The following is a 27,469-nucleotide window of genomic DNA, read 5'->3' on the forward strand; positions in this document are numbered from 1 at the left end:
CAGTCACTGTTAGAAAAGAGGAGAGAGGAGGAGGAAAAGCTTAAGAGGGACTCTGACCAAAAACTAAAGGAACTCCGGGAAACCTTATACAATGAACAGAAGAGGCAAAAGTGGACAATCAAGAAAGAAATTAATGAAGATCTTGAGGACCTCAAAGCTAAATTAAACTAAACTGAGCTGCTGGAGAAAAATATAAACAAACTTAAAACCAGGAATAAGCAAAAAATGAAACAACTCCAGGCTGAGTTTGAAGAACAGTTGGCAGCATAAAAAGAACATCTCCAGAAAAGGAAAGATAGAAAACTGAAGTCTCTCAGACAAAATGTGGAGGAGGAGAGGGAGGGCCTGACCAGAACCAACTGTGACCAGCACTTGCATCAGTACCGCAGGGAGATGGCTGATGTATCCCAGGGACTGCGTCAGGAATTAGAACAGGAGCAGAAGAGGAAGGTAGGGCAGCTTCTGTCTAGTTTCATAAATGAAAAAGAGCAGATGGAAGTGTCTCATGCTCTGGATCTGCAGAAACTGGACCTTCAGCACCAGTCAGAAATTCTGCAGAGGCAAAGAGAAATCTCAGCCAAAGAGTTGGATCTACAGAAGATGGCAAATAGGTTGGAGCTAAAACGCACTCAGCTCAAGAGTCAGGAAGCCATGCTCCATGCTAGGATGGAGGATTTGGATAAAAGAAAGGGCCTTAAAATTTGAAGAAAAAAAACCTGACAGAAAGGTGATGTCCGGCTTTATCCAAGAGCGAACCAGCGACGAGGAGGGACAGCACAGAGAGGACTGTGACAGAGTCATAGAGGAGCTGAGGAGGAGCACTGAGGAGCTGAGAAAGACCAGGAAGCAGAGGGACAAGATGGCTGCAATGGCGGACGTGCTGGAGGAGCGGTGTGACAGTCTGAGTGTCAAATTGTCCCAGCTTGAGGAGCAGTTTCAAATCAGACTTCAGACATGTTCAGTGAGACACCTGGTCCCATTAGAGACAAAAGATCCTCAAGACAGACCACATCCTCCTCGGCATGCAGCCACTTTCAGGGAAGTTCTGTTGACTACGGACACAGTAGAGAAGAAAACAACTTCTGCAGGGGTTTTTATAAAATGCCGAGTGTAAAAACCCAAGGTGACAAGATGTTCGTCCCATGAAGATCTTCCACAGGCCTTCAAGCCTCAAGCTTCAGTGCTAGTGGAGATCTGATGGACTAATGTTGCAACAAATTCACGTGTGAATAAACTGAATAAAGCAAAGTTTGTCTGTCATTCATTTCATTTGAAAACAGAAATCTTTTTAGAAAACAGGTACTCATGCATGACAATTGGTGGAGGTGCAACCAGTGTACAAGAGACTGTACTTCATATTATCATTTTTCACATGCAGACTACACACCTACAGCTGCTATTAGATATTAGATTAGACTAGATAGTTGTACGTAACTGAACTGAAACTAAGAGAGGCAATCACACATTACTAGGGATGGGCATTCGTTGAAATTTTCTTAATCTATCTTCGGAAGAATTAGCGATCGATTATCGATTAATCATTAACGTTTTTATATTAAAATTACCAACATTATTATTACTATCTGCACTACTAATCTACATAAATAAATTCAACTTTACGACATATAAACCGTAACCACTCTAGAGCCACATCAGTTTGACATTATAATGTGGTTCAACGTCTGTCAGATTAAAAGACATGACTCAGGTGAATACAGGTTAGTGTGATCATATTTGTGTTTGTCAAAACCAGGACACCGTACGGGGGGAGGGAGGTGGGGACTCGTCATCGACATTGCGCGACTCTCACCTGGTAAAACTTTTTCCCACTGGACACCGAAACATATGTGCTGCTTTATACACTGTGCACATGGACTCACACTTGTCCCGACCGGAACGGAAAGCGTGGAATTTCCTGTACAAGTCATCGTTAAATACGCATATGCACTTCGGTACGTTGCAGGCGGACTGACTGTGTTTGCTCGCTCCTTCTGATACAGAGAGACACATGTACAGACCTGTTTGGTCACGTTACACACAGCAACCTACATTCGGTTTGTTGATTAAAATTAACGTAATCGATGAAATTCTTAATGATCAATTATCGATTAATCGACTAATCATGCCCATCCCTACGTATTACCATATGAAATCAATGCTGCTATATACTGTCCTACAAATAAAATAAATAAAACACAAAGACTCATTTAGCAGCTCTTTGTTTCTCTAAATGAGCATCCTTTGTGAGGCATGCATCAGTGGCATTGGAGCTAGACACAACAAGTGCAAATGTGTGTGAGAAGAATAGAAAGTCATTGGTAACTGTCAGACACATGCAGACACATTTCCTCTGGTCATGAGGGGTGACACTCGTACCGCTGCAGTGTGGTCTCTGCACCGTACGGATATTCAGTACTCACATGTAGAGGCCATTCAGCTGCTCGCTTTCTTCAGCATCTGATATAGAAGTCTGGAGTCTAAGAAACAATGAAGCACTATTTTAGTTCTGCATGTAATCATTAAAAGCAGTTTTCTGACATCTTTTCATAAAGGCCACCTCCCATTTAACCTCACAGCAGACTGATATGTGTGTCACCCTGAACTGAGTTCTACACATTATCAATCTGGAACGGCTCTCGCTAAAAGTGACTGGTAAATGTGGAGCGTCAGTACATATACTTGAATCTGACTGGTTGAAGCATCACAACAACAGAACAAGCCGAAAAATCTAACTTACCAATTTTCCGCACTATACGGCGCACTTAAAAGCAAAAAACAATTGGGTGCCTTATAATCCAGAGCGTCTTGTATATGAATTTATTGGTTTGTCTTAGTACGACTTTAGTAAACTACAAAGCCGCTCCACTTGCAGCATTACGGCTCCCGTAGTCAGGAGCATCAGGAGTAATACATACTGTAATTCCTTTTAATATCAAAATGCACCTGTCAAGAGACACGCTCACAACGGCCACTTTAAACTCAAGGCTGTTATAAAGTGAAAGTGCGAGCTGCGTGGGAGCAGTGGATGAGAGAAGGAGAACACACATTCACCAAGACAGAGCGACAGCGCCGAGCCACTTACGCCACGATCTGCCAAACGGATCATGGACGCCTGGGCTAAGGATCAGTATCAACTGTGGTCCGAGCTTTCACCAAGACCAGAATCATCACTGAACTGAACTCCAGGGAACAGTAACCACACTGACTCAGATAATGCCGAGAGGGATGTGGGCGTGCTGGACGCCGGAATCACCCAACTGTTTCAACTATTATGACTTATTGTGAATTCAATAACAATTTAGCGTCTCAGACAGTATTTTTTTTACGTGTTACAATTGAACAAAGTTGCGAGTTATTGTGAACGCGTTAAATAAAGTTTAACTGTCTTATCTAACTGTTGTGTTTCGTTTAATGCGCCTTATAGTCCGGTGTGGTTTATATGTGAAAAAAGTTTGAACATAGACCATTCAGTGACAGTGCACTTTATAATCCAGAGCGCTCTATAGTGCAGAAAATACGGTAAATTAAATCCAATTATGAAAAAAGCATAGCACTTACTTTCTACCTTTTTCACAAACTAAATACCATATTTTTCAGACAATAAGGTGCTCTGGATTATAAGGTGCATTAAGTGACGACACTTGAGACTGATCCTTAGTCCAGGCGTCCACGATCCATCAGCAGATCTTGGTGTAACTCGCCCGGTGTCGCCTCCCTGTCTTGGTGAATGTGGATTATGAATGTGAATGTGGGTGGATCATTTAAGTTTGTTTTTTATTTCCTACGAGGATGACTCAAATATACACTGACTAATAATGTGTTAATGCAGCTTTGACACGTTTGTTTACATTTTATAGAAACAAAATTTTAAACTACATGGCTCATTTGCATAAACTATAAGCGCTGAAAAAAACAGCTCGCTCCTTGTGCCCTGATGTGGTTCAGCTTATATTGGACCAAGTCTGCAGGTCATACGCATAGACCGTACATATGAATGGACATATATTCTCTGTAGCATTTCATTGATGTCATAAATGCGGACGCAGAACCTTTACTCCACATGGCTCCTGAGTACGGTAGCCGAAATACTCTGACAATCCATCAGGTGGTACAACTTCGTAGCTTAACGGTCGTACTAAAACATTTTGACAGATTTTTGAGCGCCATGTACAACATAAAATCGGTTCAAGGTCACACAATCAGAATTAATAGATACGGCAGACCAGATTACAAGAACTGTACTGTCGATTTTTGCGCAAATGAAAAAGGATTTTAAGTGCGCCTACAGTTCGAAAAACACGGTCAGTATTGACACTAAAACAGGCTGTACGGGGTCACCATGTTTGTTTTGGTTAGTTTGGGCACTGGAGTAGACATGAGTCATTTCTTATCTAAACTAAGTTCATTAAAGAAGAGCTATTTTACTTCTACTAATTTTTAACTGCTAACACATAACATATTTAGATCACAGTATTTTTATTATTTTGAAAATGCTATATTCACTGAAAAACAATGTTTTAACATGTTTCATAAGTTCTGACACTCCGAGTCTCCCCTCCTTTAACACACGCATTAAGTCACTCCCCCTTCAGAGCGCTATCACAACACTATCAGCTAATGAAACCCCGGCACACCTATAACTCTTCAGGCATGTTTTTTTTTTTTATTATAAGCAACACTATAACATGATGGAAAGCTCTTGCAAAATACTCCTTATATGAATAGTGAGTGTTTTTATTTATTATAATTTTTTTTAATCATCATTTTGGTATCAGAATCAGTATCGAGTATCAAATCCATTCCTTAATATCTATCTCTTTGGAGAAAAGTGCGTAACATCCAAAAGCCATGTTACAAGTCAGATCTGTGGAGAGGTGACCCTGCTCACAGTACAACTGCAAAAAATAAATAAAAATAACACCTGTATTTGAATAAATAATAATAATGAAGACAGGCAAGTGCAATACTGTTCTGTGGAACATTTCCAGACAAAGCAATAACATTTCCATGGAGAAAAGCACCTAAGGGAAAAGTAACAATACTAGTACTCCAGAGGGACAGATAGGAGAAGGGGATACGGTTCTTTTCCTCCAAAAATGTGACTCTTATGCCACCATCTTATTTTCCTTAGCACCCGAAGATCTTCCACTAAACTAAGATTGAAGGGCTGTGTCAGACATCAGCTGTACCTTGTCTAGACTGGAGCAGGTAACACACCTGGATATTCTGGTGCAACAAACAACAGATGTACAGCAAGTCTCCTGACAAGTCTTACCTGACCTGCTTTATTTTAAACTGTCACCACGAGCGAGCACAGGGGCTTCACGGAGATAAAGAGAGAGAGAGGAGGTAGCATGTGTCCAAAAAACGCAGAGAAAAAAGCAGGGATATCTCAGCACAGGAGGGTTGAGTGTCCAAACATTTTATTTAAGTAATATTTAAGTAAAATATTACTCAAGTAGAAGTACAAGGTTGTGATCCAAGAAATTACTCAAATAAGTGTAACTTAAACAGTAACTGCTGGGATGTAACATCCGATTAATCATTTGAAGTTGTAATGTAATTTGAAGGACAATATCATAAATAATGCACAAAAATGAGACACAAAATCACATCTGTAGGAGCACTACAAGAAACACAAATCACAAATGTTCAAACAATTCCATATTGCCAACATGAATCTTTTCAGTTGTAGACTAACATTTGGAAGAGTAACCAAAACTATTAAGGCCTCCACACACTACAGGATTTTTCAATATTAAATGATTTTTAAAGGTGCGAAAACAACGCACACCACAGACACGACGAGAATCTTTTGAGATTTTAAATCTCCGATCACAAAGCCTGCAGCGGGAAGCTGTGAGCACACCTCACATCAGCAGCTTCCTGTTTACAGCAAAATAACACGCTTTGAGATTCTTGAGTGTCCAAAAGATCAGTGTATTGCACTTCTAGTTTAGATGCAAGTCAAAACGTATTATTTGTGAAATGTGGTGCAATACTTCAGATTTCAGATACATGATTTTAATGCTCAGAAGGCTGGCTATAAAAGCAGAGTCACTGTCATTAATCTGCAGCTTCACCTCAATCTGGGTGTGGATGGAAACAGACACACGTGAGGAACTACCATCTCCTTTTTCTCACCAATCATGTGGCAGTAAGAGTGAATAGTGTTGACGAGGATTTACGTCCTCCTGTTTATGTCTCCTCACGTGTCCTCGCCTTTCACAAGTTTTGACTTAAATCTGCACAATTTAACGAAAGTCCGGCGTCTCCTTCCCTGTGCCTCTGTGTGCGGCTCTCTCCCCGCGTGTGCGGCTCTCTCCCCGCGTGTGCGGCTCTCTCTCCGTATCTGATCCAGCTCCTCAGTTTATTTCTGTTCTTTTCTCTCCTCTTATGCTTCTAATCATTATAATCCAAGTTATGGAAAGTAAACAACTACTTTCTCACCCTTTACGAGTGAAACTTAAGTCCTGATTTAGCGCACTGACATCGCGGAGACTGTAGTGATCCTGACACCCTGCCCTTGTCCACATGTCTTACGTTTTTTTATAAGATGGAAGAAGATCTAATCTAAAATCGAGATTGTTCAATATGGGGAATAGAAATTGTGATTGATTTTTTTATTTTATTTTTTTATTTTTTTACCTAATCGCCCAGCCCTAGTCCATCTGCCCGTGATGCTCTGGTTTATTGGCTGGTACAGTTATGATCTGCCAGAGCAGCTCAGAGTCACACAGACGGCACATACATGAGGAGCGCAGTGGCTTCAAAATCACACATAAAATCACAAACTCAGGTCACGCCTCCCCGAACTCAAGAATCGCAGCCTAAACCTGGCAAATATATGAGAATATAGTGTGTGGCGACCTTTACTCAAGTAAGAGTACTGTTACTTCACTAAAAATATTACTATATTATTATTACTCAAGTTGAAGTAAAAGTATGCTGCAAGAAGAGTACTCTGAAAAGTACAATTAATTGAAAAAGTTACTCAACTAAATGTATCCCAGACAATTCATGAAAGACTTAACAAGTGTGGGGGGCCCAGGTCTCGCCTCTCACCTCCACAGAAGGAAAACTTCATTTGCAAAGCTAATCAAGTGTGAATGTCACAAAGGCACAGAGAGAAAGAGAGAGGCTCATTTTCTTGTGAGCTCAAAAAGGGCTTTGAAGTCACACACTCTGTCAATATTACAGGGTGGGAGCGGCTTGTGACGATGCCTATTAACACTATTAGCCATGAGTATTCTGCATATGGGCACTCGATGAAATTTTCTTAATCGATTGTCGGAAAAATTAACGATCGATTATCGATTAATCATTAACGTTTTTATATTAAAATGATCATCATTATTATTACTATCTGCACTACTAATCTGCATAAATAAATTCAACTTTATGACATATAAACATAACGACTCTAGATCCACATCAGCTGTTTGATAATGTGTTTAATTCAGTTTTGTTCAACTCTCACAGAAACAAAACTTAAAACCGCATCGCTAATTTGCATAAACTAAGCGAAGATAAAACTACAGCTCTTGTGTCGCTGATGCGGTTCAATTTCTGTCGGATTAAAAGACATGACTCAGGTGAATACAGGTTAGTGTGACCAGATTTGTGTTTGTCAAAACCAGGACACCATACGGGGGGAGGGAGGTGGGGACTCGTCATCCACATTGCGCGACTCTCACCTGGTAAAGCTTTTTCCCACTGGACACCGAAACATGTGTGCTGCTTTATACACTGTGCACATGGACTCCCACTTGTCCCGAACGCAACGGAAAGCGTGGAATTTCTTGTACAAATCATCGTTGAACACGCATTTGTGCTTCAGTACATTACAGACTGACCGACTGTTTGTGTCTCGCTCCTTCTGATGCAGAGAGACACATGTACAGACCTGTTTGGTCACACTACACACAGCAACCTACATTCAGTTTGTCGATTAAAATTAACATAATCGATGAAATTCTTAATGATCAATTATCGATTAATCGATTAATCATGCCCATCCCTACTGCATACCACTCCGAGTGTGGCTGGAGGGAATATAAAATGTGTTCTCAGGGACACCTGCATCACACCAAAGTTTTCAATGTTACAAAGTCTGCTAATAAGGACAGGTTAGCAAGACAAGCAGACCACAACCTCTGATTAAGATGGACTTAAGCCTCAGACTGTCCCGGTCATTGTGCAGCTCAGTGTGTGAGCGCTCTTATTGTGACACTCAGACGACCAGAGTTCTATTGTGTTGTCGTGTCAGAGTCTTTGATTTCTTCTGTCTTTCATTTATGGAGCAACAAGACTCCAGCACCCGGCAAATCTACAATCCAACTGTATTAATCTAGAGCTCTGCAGCAGCTAAACCAGCACCACCAGACTGCACGTGCCCCGAGCTCCTCCACACACTCTCAACTAGGGGTGGGCGATATATCGATATTTTTAAATATATAAACTCGATATGAATTCTCACATATCGTATATATCGATATAATGCTTATATTCAATTTTGATTTCGCCGTTTCGCTTGTTTACGTTCTCTCTCGCTGCCTCCGCGCGCCCTTCGCCTCCCTGATTTTGTTCGAACGCTGAAAGTTGGTGCCAGTGAAAAGCTTCAAGCACCACGAAGCTTTTCCACCATTTACAGACAAAACCATCAGCAGCACATCCTCATATTCCACCGAGTCACGTGTCCTTTAGCCCGAAAGAAGCTGAACGAGCTGAGCTGCATGAGAAGTGCGCTGTTTATGCAAATGAGCCATGTGCTTAAGTTTCGTTTCTGTAAAATGTAAACACACGTGCGCAAAACTGCATTAAACACATTATTATCGCAAATGGGCTGATGTGGCTCTAGAGTCGTTACGCTTTATATATTGTAAAGTTTATTTATGCAGAAGATTTTAATGAATAATCTGTTGCAGTGTCACTTGTACAATAGTGTTTGGAAACGTTAGGTTTGATCTGCAGTGGATTGTGGGATTAAACCTCAGAGCTCCTTACTGCTGGATAATAACATGGATCTGTTAAAATAAGGAACATCTTGAGCTTCCTCTGCTGAAGGAGCTCACGGTTATGATTATGGTCTGGATAACAGAGTTAATACAAAGATGAGCTTGTGTTGAGTTGTTTTATTTATGAATGAAAAGAAGGAAATATGTTTTATTTCTTTTATTTTACAGTTAAATTATTATTTATGTAATTAGGGTTTTTTATAATCTTAAATGTTCCTGTATGAACTGCCGACCTCTTACACTTCAATTTTGAAAAAAAGGACCTTGTGGAATTTGGCAGATTTGTTTTTGCAGTTTTCAGTTTTAGGGGGTTATTTTTTCTTGAACATATATCAAGATATATATCGTGTATCGAGATATAGCAAAATATATCGAGATATATTTTTTGATCCATATCGCCCAGCCCTACTCTGAACTAGGGGTTGGTGATATCTCGATATTTTTTAAACTCAATATGGATTCTGACAAATTGTATATATCGATATAATGCTTATATTCAATTCTGATTTCGCTGCTTCCCTTGTTTGCTTCTCTCTGCGCGTCCCCGCCTCCCTGATTTTGCTCGTTTGTGTCTCATTCTCTCCTCACTATCGCCGTGAATACTGAAAGTTGTTACCAGTGAAAAGCTTCTAGCGCCACAAACCTTTTTCACCATTTACATACAAGACCATCAGCAGCACATCCTCTGTCACAGAGAGAACATATATATTCCACTGAGTCATGTCCTTTAGTCTGACAGAAGCTGAACCACATCAGTGGCACGAGGAGTGAGCTGTTTATGTAAATGAGCCATGCACTTTTAAGTTTCGTTTCTGTTAAACGTAAACACGTGCACAAAACTGCATTAAACACATTATTATCTCAAACGGGCTGATGTGGCTCTAGAGTCGTTTTGCTATATTGTTTGCTTATATGTTGTAAAGTTTAGTCATGTAAAGTTTATTTATGCAGAAGATTTTAATGAACAATCTGCTGCAGTGTCACTTGTACAATATTGTTTGGAAACGTTGGGTTTGATCTGCAGTGGATTGTGAGAAACCTCAGAGCTCCTCACACTGGTGAGGAACATGGATCTGTTAAAGGAGCTCATGGTTATGGTTTGGATAACAGAGTTAATGCAAAGATGAGCTTGAGTTGAGTTGTTTTATTGATGAATGAAAAGAAGGAAATATGTATTATTTCTTTTATTTTACAGTTAAATGATTATTTATGTAATCAGGGATTTTTGTAACCTTAAATGTGGCAGAAGCACTTTGTTCTTACATGAACTACCGACCTCTTGCACTTCAATAATATTTGGCATATTTGTTTTTGGAGCAGCTTTTGGGGGGTTATTTTTCCTGTACACATATCAAGATATATATCGTATATCGAGATATAGCAAAATATATCGAGATATATTTTTTGCTCCATATCGCCCAGCCCTACTCTGAACTATACAGAATCCTCACAGCCACTGGACCAGAGCTGGACGTGCTGGGCTGAGATGTCCACTTAAAGCTGGGCAATCATTTAAATCTGAATCAAAGTCAAGATTCTGTCATGTCCCTTGTGACTCAGCTCCTCACCCGCTCACTAAGGACGCATGAAGCCACCCTGCAGATGCAATCTCAACCACTTGCTTTTAGCTTTTATTGAAGAGGCCTTGGTCCAGCGTCTGTAAGACCAGAGCAGCAGCTGTGTATTGCTGGCATGAAAAAAAACAACAACTAATGGTTAATTTCTATTTAGAAATACCAAAAGCACTTGCCTAGTTATTCTAAATCTATTTCAAAAACATGGAAAGCAATCAAAATGTTATGAACAAGCCAATTCTCAATACAGTGGAAGAGCATGTTTTTAAATTTGCACACCAAAACGAAAGAAACCATGCCAGTGCCAGCGCCAGTGCCAACTTGAGCCACTGAACTTGTTTATTGTAATGATGTGAAAAGATGAGTGACAGAATGAGAGGTCCAGGCCCAAGTGACTGGTTCAGACAGAGCAGTGGTGTTATCAGAGGGCAGGAGGACAGAGCAGGCTCATGTCATCTTAAGCCTTTTATCCCCCTCTCTGATGCTGCTGTTTGAACAAGTCAATGGCACTAGATCTGTGCAGGAGTACCGATGAAGTGGGAGCCATTCAATGTGTCAGCACAAAGGAGCAGAACACGGCTGCCACATCACACAGACTAATGGGCACACGCACACAAACACAGGCTCTATTCACACACACTCAGTGGACATTTGGACTGTGGTGAATGGCTTCGACCAACAGCACGCACTATTTATGAGCAAAGTTTAGGACACGAGGGCCATGGGCAACACACAAGACAAAAGTAAAAGAGGAAGACTAAACTTCTGTCTGCTGCATCATAATAAAAACCATGCCATATTAGAGAACAACATGGTAAACTGTCACATTTTTATACAGCGTGCAGTGTACACAGACACTAGGGGTGAGATGGGTTAAGTGTTTTGCCCAAGGATACGACAATGGCATTTATGTGTGGGAGATGGAATCGCACCGGCAACATGGGTCAGTGGATCTGACAGCTCGACCAATGGTGAGTTCTGTGGGAACCACCAACCTCTGGATCAGAGGACAAACTTTTGGCAGAGTAAGTTCAGTTAATCTGAAACAAAAAATGTCATTTACTTGTCAAACTGGATCAAAATAAAACCTTATTATGCCAAATGAACTCTGAAATGATGGCAAATATCGATTATTAGCCACAACAGCAAGACAGATCATAACTAGGGCCCGACCAATATGGATTTTGTTGGAGGTGCCAATATAATCGCCGATATATTTCGTGATGTAAAAATTCACTGTAAATCTTCAGTTGATTATAAAACTTATGGTTGGCTCTATTGGATTTTAAATTGGTCTTATTTAAGCAACATTTAATGTAATTCGGCCTCTTTAAGTCATATTTACAGACAGTAGGTCAACCTAATGGCATTTTTGCATCACATTCTAGTAGCTAGTAAAGAAAGTGCTGTAAGTAAACTACTGCTATCAGCCTTTAGCCGTAAATGCATGTGCGCCGCAGTTAATTCATTATATGCATAAATGTGGATCATTCACATGTCAATTCACAGCTCATTTACATATCAATGCAGGTCCAGTAACAAATATACAGCCAATATAGTCACTTTACAATAGGCCAATGTAAGAGAAAACAGTCTGTTTATGTGTGGGAGCTCACAGTAGCTAACCGCTAACCAATAAAAAATAACCAGCTCCAAAACCAACAGATCTGCAAGACTCACCCTGACACAGGCTCCTCTCACATCACAAGTCTTCACAAATAAAATCCTTTTAATCCTGACTCAAAACGATCGTCTGTAAAAAGAATATATTCCAGCATGTTGACAGTAGGTGCGTCTGTCCTCTTTTTTCCGATTCACACTTTTATAAAAACAGCAGTAGTTTTATTTCTAGCCCAAACTCTGCTGAAGTTCACTTTAATTTATAGTTAGTATTGTAGATCACACACAAGAGAGTTTAAAGCGGCGTCTCAGTGCTGTGCACGTGCATCTATGGCTGTGGGTGTAAACAAGCGCACGTGACTCAGGGGCGTCACAGACACAGACAAATGACTCCACAGATCAATACTGATGTGGAGCCACATATCAGGACATTTGTCTGTCTGTAAATTCCATTAAATGAACATAATGTAGAGAGTCTAAGCTTTATAAAGAGGTATAACATGCCCATGTGGACTATCAGCCTATAGTAGCAAGATTTAGGCCGATCGCTGAAACCAAATAATGAAGGTGGAGGTCCACCATATTTGCTGTGGACAGTCTTTCTTTGGTCAGTCGGTCATATTGCTGATGAAACTAAATATCCATGAACGCTCCATTGGTCCACAGTAATACAGCTGTAGCCTGTAGGTGCCTGTAGACTTTTGTAGGTGCCGTTGGTATTTTCACAGAGGGGCAGGAGAAGCAGACATTGGGGGAGGGTCTGACACTGTGAGGGGCTTTGAACACGACTGCCACTGGATGGACTTCCGGAGGTCAAAGGGCAGCGCTTTATAACAGCTGTGAAAAGCCAGCTTAAGCTAACTGTCAGGGCACACTCATTCAGCCGCGACACAGGGAAAAGACGACATGAAAAGAGGCTCTGTTGAAAAGTAGCTGGAAAGCCACATAAAGCCATATAGAAACACCAAATAAAAAGACATCTAGATTATGTTATGTTCTCATCTAATGTTTTTCCTCATCACAAACAGACCTGGAGTTGTGTTTTGTTTCATTCGACACACATGCGGTAATACAGGAAGTGCTCTACTGTGTTTTTAAACTCTATACACCTTCACTAGAATCATTTGGATCATTTCAGCCCTGGAATTAGGTACTAGGTAAAACTAGAAAACCACCACTACATGACATCACAAGGTGGAACAAAACATTCAACAACTAATAATAAATTACTCAAACATGTGTGAATGAAACAAAACAGAACTCTAGGCATGTTTTTGAGAACATTCTAACAAGGCTTAAAAGCAAAACCTATAAAACCTTCTCTACAAATCAATATTTTGTATCCAAACTATACACACAAAAAAAAAAACAACCCTAAAGGAGTCAGGACCTTCTTGCTGTAAGGCTGAGGCACTAACCATTGTGCTATTGACTGGATACTGTAACGCAATTACGTATAGTATAGCTGTGTACTATATTTCTGTGTATTTAAGCAGAGGTGGGCGATATCTCGATATTTTAAATATAGAGATATTTTTAAAACTCAATATGGATTTTGACATATCGTATATATCGATATAATGCTTATATATTCTGATTTTGCCGCTTTGCTTATTTGCCGTCTCTGTGCTCGTCCCCGTGTGCCTCCATTTCCTCGCTTTTGTCCCCCCTCCTCTCTCATTCCCCTCGCGTGTGTCTCATTCAACACGGCAGTGCCCAAAACCAGCCCGGAGGAAACAGAACTCATCTCAAAAAAGGACAACTGGCTCCATTATACGGAGATACTTCGATTTTAAGGTGTTGGACGAACAGCAAACACGTGTCAACTGCCGTGAATGCTGAAAGTTACTAACACCATGTACCTTTTTCACCGTTTACAGACAAGGCCAACAGTAGCACGTCCTCTGTCACAGAGAGAATCATAGATCCATGAAGAGAACACCTATATTCCACTGAGTCATGTCCTTTAGTCTGACAGAAGCTGAACCGCGTCAGCGACACAAGGAGCAAGCTGTTGTTTTTTTGTTGTTTTTTTTCCAGCGCTACAGTTTATGCAAATTAGCCATGCAGTTTTAAGTTTCGTTTCTGTAAAACGTAAACACATGTTTGCAAAGTTGCATTAAACACATTATAATCTCAAATGGGCTGATGTGGCTCTATAGTAATGCTTTATATGTAGTAAAGTTTAGTAATGTAAAGTTTATTTATGCAGAAGATTTAAATTAATGTAAATTAATGTTGGGTTTGATCTGTGCAGTGGATTGTGGGAAACCTCATAGCGCTTTACCGCTGGTGAGGAACATGGATCTGTTAAAATAAGGAACCTCCCAAACTTCCTCTGCTAAAGGAGCTCATGGTTATGATTATCGTACGGTTAACAGAGCTAATGCAAAAATGAGCTTGAGTTGAGTTGTTTTAATTGAATTTTGAATGAATAGAAGGCAATATGTATTATTTTGGTATACAGAGATGTTTTATTAATGTCACAGAAGCACTTTGTTCCTAAATGAACATTGAGGAATTTGTTTTTAAAGTGGATTTGGGGGGTTATTTTTCCTGTACAGATATCAAGATATATATCATATATTGAGATATATTTTCAGACTATTGGTAATGCTCCACCTGTATGCCAGTTTTTTCCCCATCAGTACAGGAGACTATGACAGTCCCTGCGTAGTCTAAAATGATCCCTCATACTCCAAAAACGGCCTGCACTACACACTGGCATCACAAAACCACACAATGTTGCCCATTGTCTTATCATAACCATTTAAAAAGTAACTACACTGAGCTAAAAGATTATTGAGATGCTTTCAGATTAAATATAGGCAATAAACGTCATGCACACTCTGCAAATTGTAAAACAGTAAATGATTAAAATCTTGAGCCACCATAATCTCCTCAGAATTTATGAGAAGCAGTGTGTGTGTGATGGAGTTTGATTTAACGAACGCCGGCCTGCGGTACTTTCAGTCGTGTTTAGCGCCAGTGCACAAGCAAACAGTGAAGGCTTTGCAAAGGCACACTCCAGAGCTGACGAATGGTGCGGTGGTCCACGACAGAGCGGTGTGTTCAAACAGGCTGGTGACTCTGCTGCAGCCGCGCACTATGGAAGGCGAATAGTACAGATGAAGATAAAGTGGGAGTTAAGTTGAACACACTGTATTTGTCATAGATCCGATGTTTCAGTAAACTCTCCCTCCCCTGCAGAACAGTTTATGGTCAGGGCTGTTCAGGGGTCAGGGGTCAAGGCTGTTAAAGGCTGTTCAGGGGTCAGGGGTCAGGGCTGCTGAGGAAGACCATTATCACACAGCATGGGATGATGAGAAGTGTCTGAAGCCCAATTGAAGACAAGCTCCAACAGGTAAAGTGAAAGCAGGGAAGGGGCCCCAAGCAGCAGCCGCAGGCCAAGAACAGCGTTTAGTGAGCCTGAAACCATGACAAAAGCTGTAATCAGAATCAAACTAGATCGAACTTGAACATGTACTGGAGTGGCATATCTACCGTATTTTCCGGGCTATTAGACGCGCTCGTAAGCCTCCAACCCCACCGTAAAAAAACAACCGCGCGCCCCACAATCCAGAGAGCTCTATACACGAATCCACTCGGGTGTCCCAGCACGACTTCAGTAAACTACCCACAGAACACACAAACACACACGGAGCAGCGAAAAACACCCACAGTCACACTCATCACTCCACAAGCACAAAGAACAGAACGGAGGAACAAACCGAAAAAACGAGTGCAATGTGCCACTTCTAGAAGCAATTGAACAACTGAGTCACTGCGAACACGCCGACAATCCGTTGGTCCCAGACAGCACCCTCCCTACACACCACAACTGAACAAAGCCCAGAGTCACCGTGAATAGGCCTGTAACGATAACAGATTTTGCTGGGCGATTAATTGACCAAGAATTTATTGCGATAAATGATAATATTGACATTTTGAGACCAATTTCAACTATTATAATGACCATGGAATAAAAATACAAATAGACCCTTTCAAAGATCAATAAACTTTACTTTCTAAAGAACATTTAACACAGGAACTGTAAGACAACCAAAAACAATAGGCCTAAATAAAACAGACTTGTTAACATAGGACTAGCCTAATGTAACTGACTTACATTGGAATATAGTGGCCACCCTCTCTGTGGCTGCTGCTGTGGCCTCGTCATTTTGGTCATTTAAATGTTCGTATTAACCCGCAACACAAGATGTTATTTCTCTGTGAGGGAGCCTCTGTCCTGTCGGGTATCGAGTCGGTGTCCTGTGAGATTTCAGTGGATTTCGGGTTCTCCCGAGGGCGGAGCTAATGGTGTCGCTCGATCAGGTTTGGGTTTATCGGCTGTTGGGGTTTAAGACATTCTTCTCGTCGTTTGCGCGCTCACTACAATTGACGCACGTGGCTGTTGAGACATGTCCCGCTCACCAGTGTTGATTCGGCATCGTGACTTGTTGACTGGAACTCGGCAATGAACTGTTTTGGTTCTGACAGCGGCGCTTGCATTGCGGCTTCATGTTTAGCCTCACAGACAGCGGCGCTTTCTGCACTCAGACTACGCGCGCATCCACTGTGCTGATAAACACAGCACACGTTGGTTCAAGCGTCATTACACTTAAAAGAGAGGAGTCAGAGAACAATAGAAGCCTTCTAACATTCACCCTCTTTGCGAGGAAAATAAACAAGCATGCAAATAGAATTTATCGCGTCCAGAAAAGTTATCGAGCTTGTTAAAAGTTATCGTACGATTAATTGATTTATTGATTATCGTTACAGGCCTAACCGTGAATGCGCCAAACAAAGTCCCACTGACCCATCCAACTGTTGTGTTTCGTTTAAAGTCCAGTGCGGTTTATTTGTGAAATAAGTTAGAAAATAGTCCATTCTATGACAGTGCGCCTTATAATCCAGAGCGCCTAATAGTGCGTAAAATACGATATTCAGTTCCAGTCATACTTCATACCATCTGAGACAAAAGGAGATGTTTTCTACAGCACCATGTCACAGTCTCTTTGGCCCAGACTCTGATCTCATGTTCAGTCACTTTAAGTCCCCCGAGCTCATGAGGCAAACACATTGTGCACGTCTGCAGGATACACTTTGATCACATTCACACTGCATAGAAATGAATGCTTATAACTGGCACAAAAACAAACACTACTCTGCAAATATGAGGTTTATTTTAATTTAAAAGTGCTTCAAGTGCAGGTCTATGAGCTTACAGTGTTTAGTCTGATTGGTTAATGAAGCAGCAGCAGCACACACCAGCAGCGCACACACACACCCGGCTTGTGTTCCCTTATTACCGATGGTCCTGTGGGCTCTGACTGTAGGAGGGGGCGGCAAAAGTACACGGCAAAAGACCTCAAAGACCAACTACTGAAACAAAGTAGTCACTCTGCATGTGCTATAGAAAACTGTCTGTGCTTTTAGGGTCCTTACATCTCACTAGTTTTTGAAGCAAATATTTTGAAGCAAGTATTATTATTATTATTATTTTTATTTTATTTTTTTATTAATTAAACTCAAATAGGCTAAGCATGAAATCTGTTTTTACTTAAAGATACATTGTGTAACTTTTCTGGTGAAGGGTCACTATGGAGATGTTATTGCTTGGTCTGGAATGTTTCACAGCATGGCATTAAACCTTTCCATCACCATGGAAACCACACCAGACCAAGTCACAGGTCAGATCTGTGGAGAGGCGGCCTCACTCACAGTCCGAATGTCTGTTTTTCTAAAGATTTTTGAGTAAAACACTGGAAAGTGAATACATATAAAGTAGAGCTGCTTAATGTCATACTGTGGAACATTCCAGACAGAGCAATCAAATATCACAGAAACAAGCAGGTGAGGGACCCTGAACCAAATGGTTACATAGAGTGTACGCTTAAGAAAAAGGCTAAATTTTGTTATTCAATCCAATGAACAACTTTGAACGGTGAGATAAAACTAATCGTTATTGAGATAGAATGATTGTATTTTCTCTTTCTTTACTATGTAGCCTTGAGTATGAAATTCAGGCAAAAGTCTCTATTAAATAATTAGATTAGTCCTTATTGTTGAGGCAATTTGAGGACAGTGCACCTAAATCAGATTCCGGTGCACCAAACAAGTGCAGTGCCCCCCAGTGTAAAAAATAATCATGAAAATAAGAAAATCTAAACCTACATTTCCCAACAAAACATCAACAGATACAACAAAATGTGTGGGCAACGCCAGCTACTGCTGCACCAACATTTTTGATTTGTTTGAATGAGAGCAGAGGAGAAAGTATCCAGCGCAAACATGATGAATAGCTTTAATATAAGTGAAATGAGTAGAGGGCTGAGCAGGCGGGGGGAGCGGGGTTAAACGGTCCCAGTGCGAGCCTCTCAATGCACTGGGAAATGATCTAAAGAGGTTCCACTGTGCACAAAGTGGATTTAAAAATAGCCCCTTTTATCAATATCTAATAGAGCACGAGAGGCTGTGGAGCCGAGCTGAGCCAATGAAGAATGAGAAGAAAAGAGACGCGGCGGGTTTCAGGTGCTCTCACTGTGGCGCTCTGTGTGAGGGAGGAGCACAGCACACACACAAACACACACAGGAAGTCCAGCTTTAGTCGAGACAACAGCAGCAGACCTGTTCAAACTCCTCATCGACACGTCACACACAAGGCCTAGTTCGAAGTTCTAGTCACAATAAGAGAGAAAATAGAGAAAATATTGCAGTATTAAAGGCCATGTACCAGACGATGTACGTAAGCTGAATGTGTCTGGCCCCAGTACACACATATTGTATTCGCAATAAGGCTGCTGTGCACAGTCTACATCTAATTATAAAACATTTTACTGTTTGACAATCAGGAAGTGCAGTGTTTGTATGCTAGTTCAGTGTTTCCCGTTAGATGTGGTTACAAATCATAATGACAAATCATCCAATCTCAGTCCGTTTGCAAGTATAAAAATAAATAAGTGTCAATCTGTAATCTTTAAGCAGTCATTTTGGACCATTTGTATGATAATACAACGAGGAGCTCAAACTCGGTTATGCAAATATAGTCTTGGTTGTTTTTAGACTATGGGGGAACACTGTACTGAGCTTTACCCTGACGGCCTGATGGCACAGACCGGCAGCTGCGCTTCTGTCAGTTTGCCCCAGGACAGCTGCGGCTACGGTAGCAACTTACAACCACCAAGTGTGGAGTCAATGAAGAACACATGAAACTATAGTGTGTTGAAAATGCTGTTAGATTTATGTTTATTATTGTTACAGTTTTTGATGAAAAAAATAAATTCTTCAAAGAGTCAAATTCTGTAGCCAAATCAATTTTATTTTTACAATAAAAATGAATAAATACATAATTTTAAAAGCTGTCAATGAGCAAAATGATAAGACAAATTATAAAGTATTATTTTCAAGTGAATAACCTCTGCCAAGAGCACAGAAATCCGTGCATGAGCCCGCCCCCCTTTCCCAAATCTCAGAATAATATCCCAGGTTAAATGAGTTCTAGCGCTGGAACATCCCCTGCAGCGGCACACACACATTCAAACACATCATCCACACACAGATCTAATATGAGACCCCCACACAACACAACACCCCGTCCCTCTCCCTCTCCCCCACTGTGTGCTGTGTGCTCCAGACAGCACACAACACACACTCTTCTACTTCCACACCCTTATACTGAAACTTGTGTCTCATCCACCAAATTTCTGGGCGTCATTGTCGATGATGGTCTAAACTGGAAAGAGCAGCTGACTGGGTGACCAGAAAAATGAATAAATCTCTTGGTATTATAAGAAAAGTTTGTAAATTTCTGGACTCAAGTCTATACTTACATTATACTCTAGTTTAATTTATCTCTCTCTGACATATTATAATACAGTCTGGGCTGCACTTTCTTTACTACTCTGAACAAACACTAACATCGTCTGCTCATTTATTCATCAAACTTAACAGTCTTAATATCTATGAGATTAATATTTCTCAAATGTGTATTTTTATGTATAAAATTCTTTATAATTCAATGACAATCCCCAAACATTTCACATTTTACTTTAAAACCAATGCAGAGATTCATAGATACAAAACTCGTCAAAATCATAATTTTCATGTTCCAAAATGTGTCACATGCAGAGCTCAGTTTTGCTACGATCCAGAGGCTGGAAATTGTGGAGCCAGTTTTCACATCTGGTTAGTGACGGCACATCAGAGGTGTTGTTTAAAAAGAGTTAGATATTTCATGATAATGTTTGATAATAATTCAGTTGTGGATGTTTCATTGTGTTTGAATCCGTGTTTGAATCAAATGAATTTAATCCATGGTGTTTAAATTCAACTGTTCATGTATTCATAAAGTGGAGGCTTTAATATAAGCCCTGTTGGGTTTTTTGCCTCTTTCGCACATACTTTTTTATCTAGTGTGTTTTTTATTGTTATGTTATACGTGCAAAATAAATAAATAAATAAATAAATAAATACTTCTGATGCAGCTCAACATTATTCTAAAGACATAAACGAAAGGTTCATTTCTGTTGTGTCAATGGGACTTTTTTAGTATTGATACCTGCTCCAATGAGTCTAGTTTTGATACATTTTGATTTGGATCTGATTTTCAATACTTGTGACAATCACAGACTACAGTCTTGTCAGGGCAGTTTGGGTCAGATACCTTTTAAGTCGACCAATTGGCTGGCAGCACATGTCTTTAGACCATGTCTTTAGTGACTAATGGCTCCAGTAATACAGCATTATGAAAACTACCAACACTTGATTCCAAAAATGTGTGTTCCCTGCTGGTGTTGGGACATGACAGAATGCCAGATGCTCTGACGTGGACAGAGATCACACCTTCAGAGGGGGCACAGCAGATGGTGGAGCTACAAAGGCTAAACATGGGATCAGAATGGGACTGGGCACAACGGGCACAGCAGTGGGCACGCAGCACAAACGAACAAATACAAGCACAGGAGTCAGAGGTGATGGGTGAAACTGACAACTGATTAGTCGACTAAAAGGGGGGAAGGGGAAAAACTCTCCAATGAGAGTCTCCAACTATGATGTATCTCTATGAACCTGACCCAAACTGCACTCACAAGACCACACCTGCAGGGGGAGTCCATGAAAAAACTACTATTTATGCAGAAAACAGTATAAGGCAAGGAGCTTGTAAATCTGGCTTTTCCCATTGAATTCTTCAAAATCAAAATTTTATTTTATCCCAAGGTTTAAACTAATTCACCAAATCTGCCATACATCTGTGCAATATGTTTGCACACTGTTTAAACTTCTCCCAAAACCATGACGCTGAAGCAGCAGTTGAAACGTAAAGCTTCAATTCAAATTGGTCAATGCGCACGGACCATGAGTGTTCTTGACTGGCTAATTCACCTGTCAGTCGCATCCATCGATGGGAACCAAGTACAACTTGTTTTTTCCAAGCAAAACGTGACACGCGGTGAAATAAACAAAGAAAGAATATGCATGTGTCGAATATGGTGAAATCAAGGGCAAGAAGATTGTGAGACCAAATATTTACTGTATCTATGTTGGCCTGGTGAGGTTCCATCTTTGGATTGTGCAGCGCTGCAGTCTTCTCCAGAGCAGATGTTGTAGCAGAGCTACAGTTCAGTACAGAGTGAGTTCTGTGCTGTGCTGTGCAGTGCTGTGTAGTTCGGTGTATTGCTGTGTGCTGATTAAAGGCACTCAGGGCAGAACAGTCCAAAGCTTTAGAAGGACGGACAGCTCCAGTGAAGCACAGCTCAGCCTCACACACAGTAGAACTGACAAAGACAGTGGAGAGAAAACACAGTGAGGATGGCTATTTTGGATGTGAAGAGGCTTTTGGTTGTCAAGAACTGAAAAGAAATCTTCAATGGTGGGGTACATTTTTGAAATGTTGCGAGCGGCCAATATTGGGCACCAAATAAGTCCAGTGTTATAAAGCAGATCTGCCTAAAGCCTTGCTTGTGATGTCACTGTGTTAAAAACTAAATACAAGAATGTAGTTACACATAGTATTGTGTACTATGCATATTTTAGTATTATACTACATATGTCACAAATATCCAAGTATGTGCCGCTCACTGTCCAACACACAAACAAAAACACATGGGACAGGTACATAAGTTCCCAACTGCAAATAAAAGGTATGATTTAGAAACCTCTGCAAAATACTGTTCCATCCATCACTATTGAGCCATGAGTCACAGTTGTTATCGTGACAGGTCCACATAGAATCAGAGTGAGCAGAGCCACAGCCTGTGCCCTCTGACACATTCCACGGAGAGCACCCAGCGCTAAAAACAACACCAACTTCTGATTTAACTCACACCAACAACACTCAGGTTTATTTAGTGGTCACAGGTCAGGTCAGGTCTAAAGTACTTATACTCACATCACTGCAAAGTTATCAAAAGTATCCAAAATCAGATGCTAATCCATACTAAAACTACAACTGAAACTAGATCCTCATTTGAGCAGGTATCAATACTCAGAACAAGTATAAGAGCACATAGACTAGTGTACACACATGGACACTATGAACCTATGAACCTGAGAATAGAATTGTTTCCTTAGTATCAAAATAAAGTTTGAAATATCAGTATGGTGACAGCACCACATCACAGAACTTGTAACAGAAAATCAGTACTTGTCATATTGCTCTTAATCATTTGCTTTGATTACTTCTGGATTTTTTGCACACTCTGTGCTGTTTAAGGTCCTATATTATGCCAAACTGATTAGAGTTGTGTTTTGTTTCATTCACATGTTTGAGTGACCCTTTATTATGAATCTGTCTACATCTCCAAAGCTCTAAATACTCTTGTTTCACCTTGTGATGTCATGTGGTTGTTTTTAAGTACACAGCTTGCATTTTACTATTTGCTCAGAAGAGAGATTGGGAATTCCAGAGTTGAGTTGAGAGTTGAGTAAATATGCAAAATATCCAAATGAAGCAAAGCACCACTTTATGTAAGAATGTTTGTGTTATGGTTGGATGGTATCCAAATTCTGATACCGTTAAACCTTCTCAGGATTTTACGGTTTTACCATTTTTACAAATTGAACAAAAATTAACCATCTCCAACTCGATACACGCACAGAACAAACTCACCATCAACAACACATCCTCTGTCACAGAGAGAACACTCATATTCCAGTCGTGTCGTTTAGTCCGACAGAATCTGAACCGCATCAGCGCACAAGGAAACAGCTGTTTTTATCAGAGCTTTATAGTTTATGCAAATGAGCCATGTGGTTTTAAGTTTTATTTCTGTAAAATATAAACAAATGTGTCGTGAAGCCAAAATGCAGCCAAATTGCAGAAGTACTAGTATTTTATGGCTGGACTTGTCTTGTCTCGGTCTCCTTTATGAGCGTCACGTGACAACAGAACGAAACTAATCAAACGTCATCTCCCCACGCAGTTAAAAGAAACATTATAGACACTATTAGTTTTAAATCGTGATAGCATTAAATTGAAAATACAACCACACATTCATTTGTACTGAGCAAACAAATTTATGTATCAATAAATTAGAACATTATATTAGGTCCTTATGCGCTGCAGACTTTTTTACTGACAGTAATGAAACTGATACTGTTGCTACGTTTTGATACCGTTTGATACCATAATATCATATTACCGCCCAACCCTAATTTGTTATGAGGAAACAAAATTGTAACATAGATCAGAAAATAGAGTAATAGAACTTTTATATAGAAACATTATAATGCATTCAACATTATGTGTCTACCAAGGATACAACAAGGCGCCAACGAATGTGTAAAAGTGTGTCTGTAAAATCAGTGTGTTTCACTCAAGGACATAGAATTATCATCAGACATACAAGACGCTGGGCTTGAAGTACTAAGTATTCCTCTGAAGCCAAAAAGACAGCACACATTTATTTGATCAGTCAGAGGACAAGTCAGGACACGGCCTGCTCCACAGCGCCCGGCCCAGCGCTGGATCATTAAAAAGCAACCGCTGCAATAACTGCGCGCAAAACCACTCACAACTCACTACTCCACTCGTCAGCGCTGGAACTATCTCCAGAGAGCTCAGGTCTTTCAACGTGTGCGGGAACTTATTGGAGATCTTCTACCAGCCTGTACTTCTGCCGGGGGGAGCAGCACCAGAAAAAAGGACTGGATTAAAGGTGGTCACATGATCGACTGTGACCTGGAGACGTCTGTCACAGTGAGGGACACGAGGACACTGGACAAACTGCCCTGCATCATGGACACTCCTGCTCACCCACTGCACCAGACTATAGAATAATACTCCCGACAACTGTACAATAACTCACCCTTATGTAACACATAATACTCCCGACAACTGAACAACAATTTACCCTTATTTAACATATAATACTCCCCACAACTGTACAACAATTCACACTTATGGGACAGATAATACTCCCTACAACTGTACAACAACTCACCCTTATGGAAAAGATAATACTCCCTACAATTGTACAACAACTCACCCTTATGAAACCCTGTCAATCATAATAACATCTTACCACCTCTTGTGTATAACTGATATACATTTTTATTATTACTTTATTTACTTTATTACTTTTATTTTCAAATTTTCTTCTACATTTACATTTATATAATTATGCCTTATTTGATGCCAGTCTCTTGTTAATTTTGCTACTTATTTAGAATATATAATTAGCATTTATATTATTTTTCTTTGTTAATAGATTATATTATGACGTATGACTCCTGTGTCCAAATCATTTCCCTCGTAGATCAATAAAATTTGCCTAAGTCTATGTGGGAAATGTATTGAAAAATTACAATATCACGTTTTACTGGTATATTTAGAGTATAATTTTTCTCCATGGGTTTCAGAAGGATGAAAAAACAGGACAGTTGTCATAGTGATTCATCGTACTGCAAAATATTAAATCTTTTCAGCGGTAAAAATTCCTCAAAAAGTTGCCTATAACAGGAAGCTGATAATGTAAATTTGAAAGTTTGCAAAAAGAGCTGATAATCTTGTAATGTAATCCAGGGCCGCGCTATTTATCAAAGAGAAACCACGAATTAAATGGACTCAATCGCAAAGGCTGCAATGAGTACCATCATTTCCTCCACAGATAACAAAATCTCCTGTCTTATCCTGCGTAAAAACTGCTAACCCTGTAGTTTAGATCTGTACACACAAGTTCTGAAATGTGATTCTTGTATTAGTTTCACAGCTCAGATTTCAGCCTTTTTGTCAAGTCTTCAGGATATGTTTAAAATGTGATCTTTGAACTCCTATTACTAAAACATAAATTGCAAATCTAATCACGATACTTCTCTTAAATCTGACAGTTTTAATGTAATCTTCAAACAGGGGTTCACTGGTCTCTGCACAACTGTGGTCTCATTCACATTTAATGCAGTGTCGACACCTAAACCTAGACATTTACAGCTATGTTTTTGCACATTTTCACTATTTTTATCAATACTATCAAACCTTAGAAGTATCATGCACATAATCAGTGTTGGGAAGGTGACTTTTAAAATGTATTCCCCTACAGATTACAGATTACATACCCCAAAATGTAGTTTGTAACAGAATCCATTAAATTATTAGTGAGTAATGTAATCTGAATACTTTGGATTACTTGATTTGTTGTAGAGAAGCAAAGACGAGGATATCGTAACATAAGATGTTTTGTCTGCTAAAAGAAAATAAAAAGCCCAGACTTTACTTAACTGTATTAAAAATATTATTGATAGAAGACGAGGAGACACTGATTTAGTCCTGTTTTAGTCCTGGTTTAGTCCTGGTTTAGTCCTGGTTTAGTCCTGGTTTAGATCTAGTTTAGATCTAGTTTAGACCTGGTTTTAGTCCTGGTTTAGTCCTGGTTTAGTCCTGGTTTAGTCCTGGTTTAGACCTGGTTTAGACCTGGTTTAGACCTGGTTTAGACCTGGTTTAGATCTAGTTTAGATCTAGTTTAGATCTGGGGATATAGCCCAAAATGTTAAAATAGCAAAATACCTCTGTGCAATCTATTTATTTCAACAAAGTAATTGTAATCCAATTACCACTCACAGAAACAGTAACTGTAACTGAATACAGTTACTCATAATTTGTACTCTGATTACGTAACTCCAGTACATGTAATCTGTTACTCCCTAACACTGCACATAATAATATAATTAACCAAAGGATGTAAAATGGCGTTACAGAAAGACAGAAAGTTATTTTATTTACAAGTTGGCTCCAGTTATGAATTACTTCCATTCACAAAACAACTACGAAGGCTTCCACTTGCAGCAGCTTCGAGGTAATCTCATTATGTGCAGATTTATGCCAATACCAATAACATGACTCCCAATACAATCTCGGCGTGCTCCCAGGTGAGTTCAAAGCCAGATTCTACTTGACATGTGTGTGGTTAGCATATAAGCTAACAGAGGATTGCATTCCACAGACAGTCAACACAGCTTTTGAAGTTGCTCCGTGGAGCTTTAACATGGCTACGGAGCAGGGGAATGTTGTCTTAAACTATTTATTATACGAGTTAAACGGCAGATCGGGATGCAAAACGACGTTGATAATAGATTGGACATGCGAGGCTCGCTTTATGTGATATTAAACTGTATTGAAATGTGAGCTAACCCTGCAAATGAGTGACCAGGGAAGATGGGAAGGAGGAATCGTTAGCAGCCTTACCTCTACACTTTCGCATTCATAGAACCCCGGGTTTAGTCCAAACTACCCCGCCGGATCGGTTGGTCAGTGCGGCGGAAGGGTGATGTCTTGGCCCGGGCTGGAGCGCTGCTGAGCCCGCAGGAGGAGCGGGTTGTCCGGCTGTGGAGAGCGGAGTGTCCGCGCCGCTGCTCCTGCTTCAGCGTCTGCCTCGCACTGGGAAGAGTCGCTGCGGCAACGCGAGAAAAAACGGGAGTTCTCGGGGAGGCGAGAGCTAATCAGAGCGGCGGGCAGGGGGAGCAGAGAGCCAATCAGAGGTGCGAAGGGGGAGGCGAGAGCCAATCAGAGCGGGGCAAAAGGGGAAGGGCGTTTGTTTACGAGCGGAGCGTGCAGAAGCGTGGACACGGATCAGGTCAGGTGAATTCAAGGGAGAAAACCCGTTTTATAGGCTTTCTTTTATGCATGCCTTTCTCTTTGAACATGAGTTGAAGAAAGAAAGAAAATATTTAGAAAATAAATGCCCCCCCCCCTAAATCCACTTTTTCTGCAATTAATTGTGTATATGGCGTTTTTTAACAGTGTTAAAATACTTTTTTTTTTCC

General features: G+C 40.3%; 1 protein-coding gene across 3 annotated transcripts in view; it reads right to left on the reverse strand.

Annotated features, from left to right (window-relative positions):
- glceb (glucuronic acid epimerase b) overlaps positions 1-27,072 on the reverse strand; it is a 136,054-nt gene extending 108,982 nt beyond the window's left edge. For 2 of the 3 annotated variants that reach the window (XM_055154249.1, XM_020940620.2), the window contains exons 1-2: positions 26,892-27,072; positions 2,421-2,477 (exon numbers count right to left, since the gene is read on the reverse strand). The gene's annotated coding sequence lies outside the window, so the exon portion shown is untranslated. The remainder of the gene's footprint in view (positions 1-2,420; positions 2,478-26,891) is intronic. The other variant, XM_020940619.2, reaches the window with a different exon arrangement.
- Positions 27,073-27,469: the final 397 nt, after the last annotated feature.

This window comes from Boleophthalmus pectinirostris, unplaced genomic scaffold (assembly GCF_026225935.1).
Source record: "Boleophthalmus pectinirostris isolate CB_2022bp ecotype Guang Dong unplaced genomic scaffold, ASM2622593v1 HiC_scaffold_19, whole genome shotgun sequence".
In the NCBI taxonomy this organism is placed as follows: Eukaryota; Metazoa; Chordata; class Actinopteri; order Gobiiformes; family Gobiidae; genus Boleophthalmus; species Boleophthalmus pectinirostris.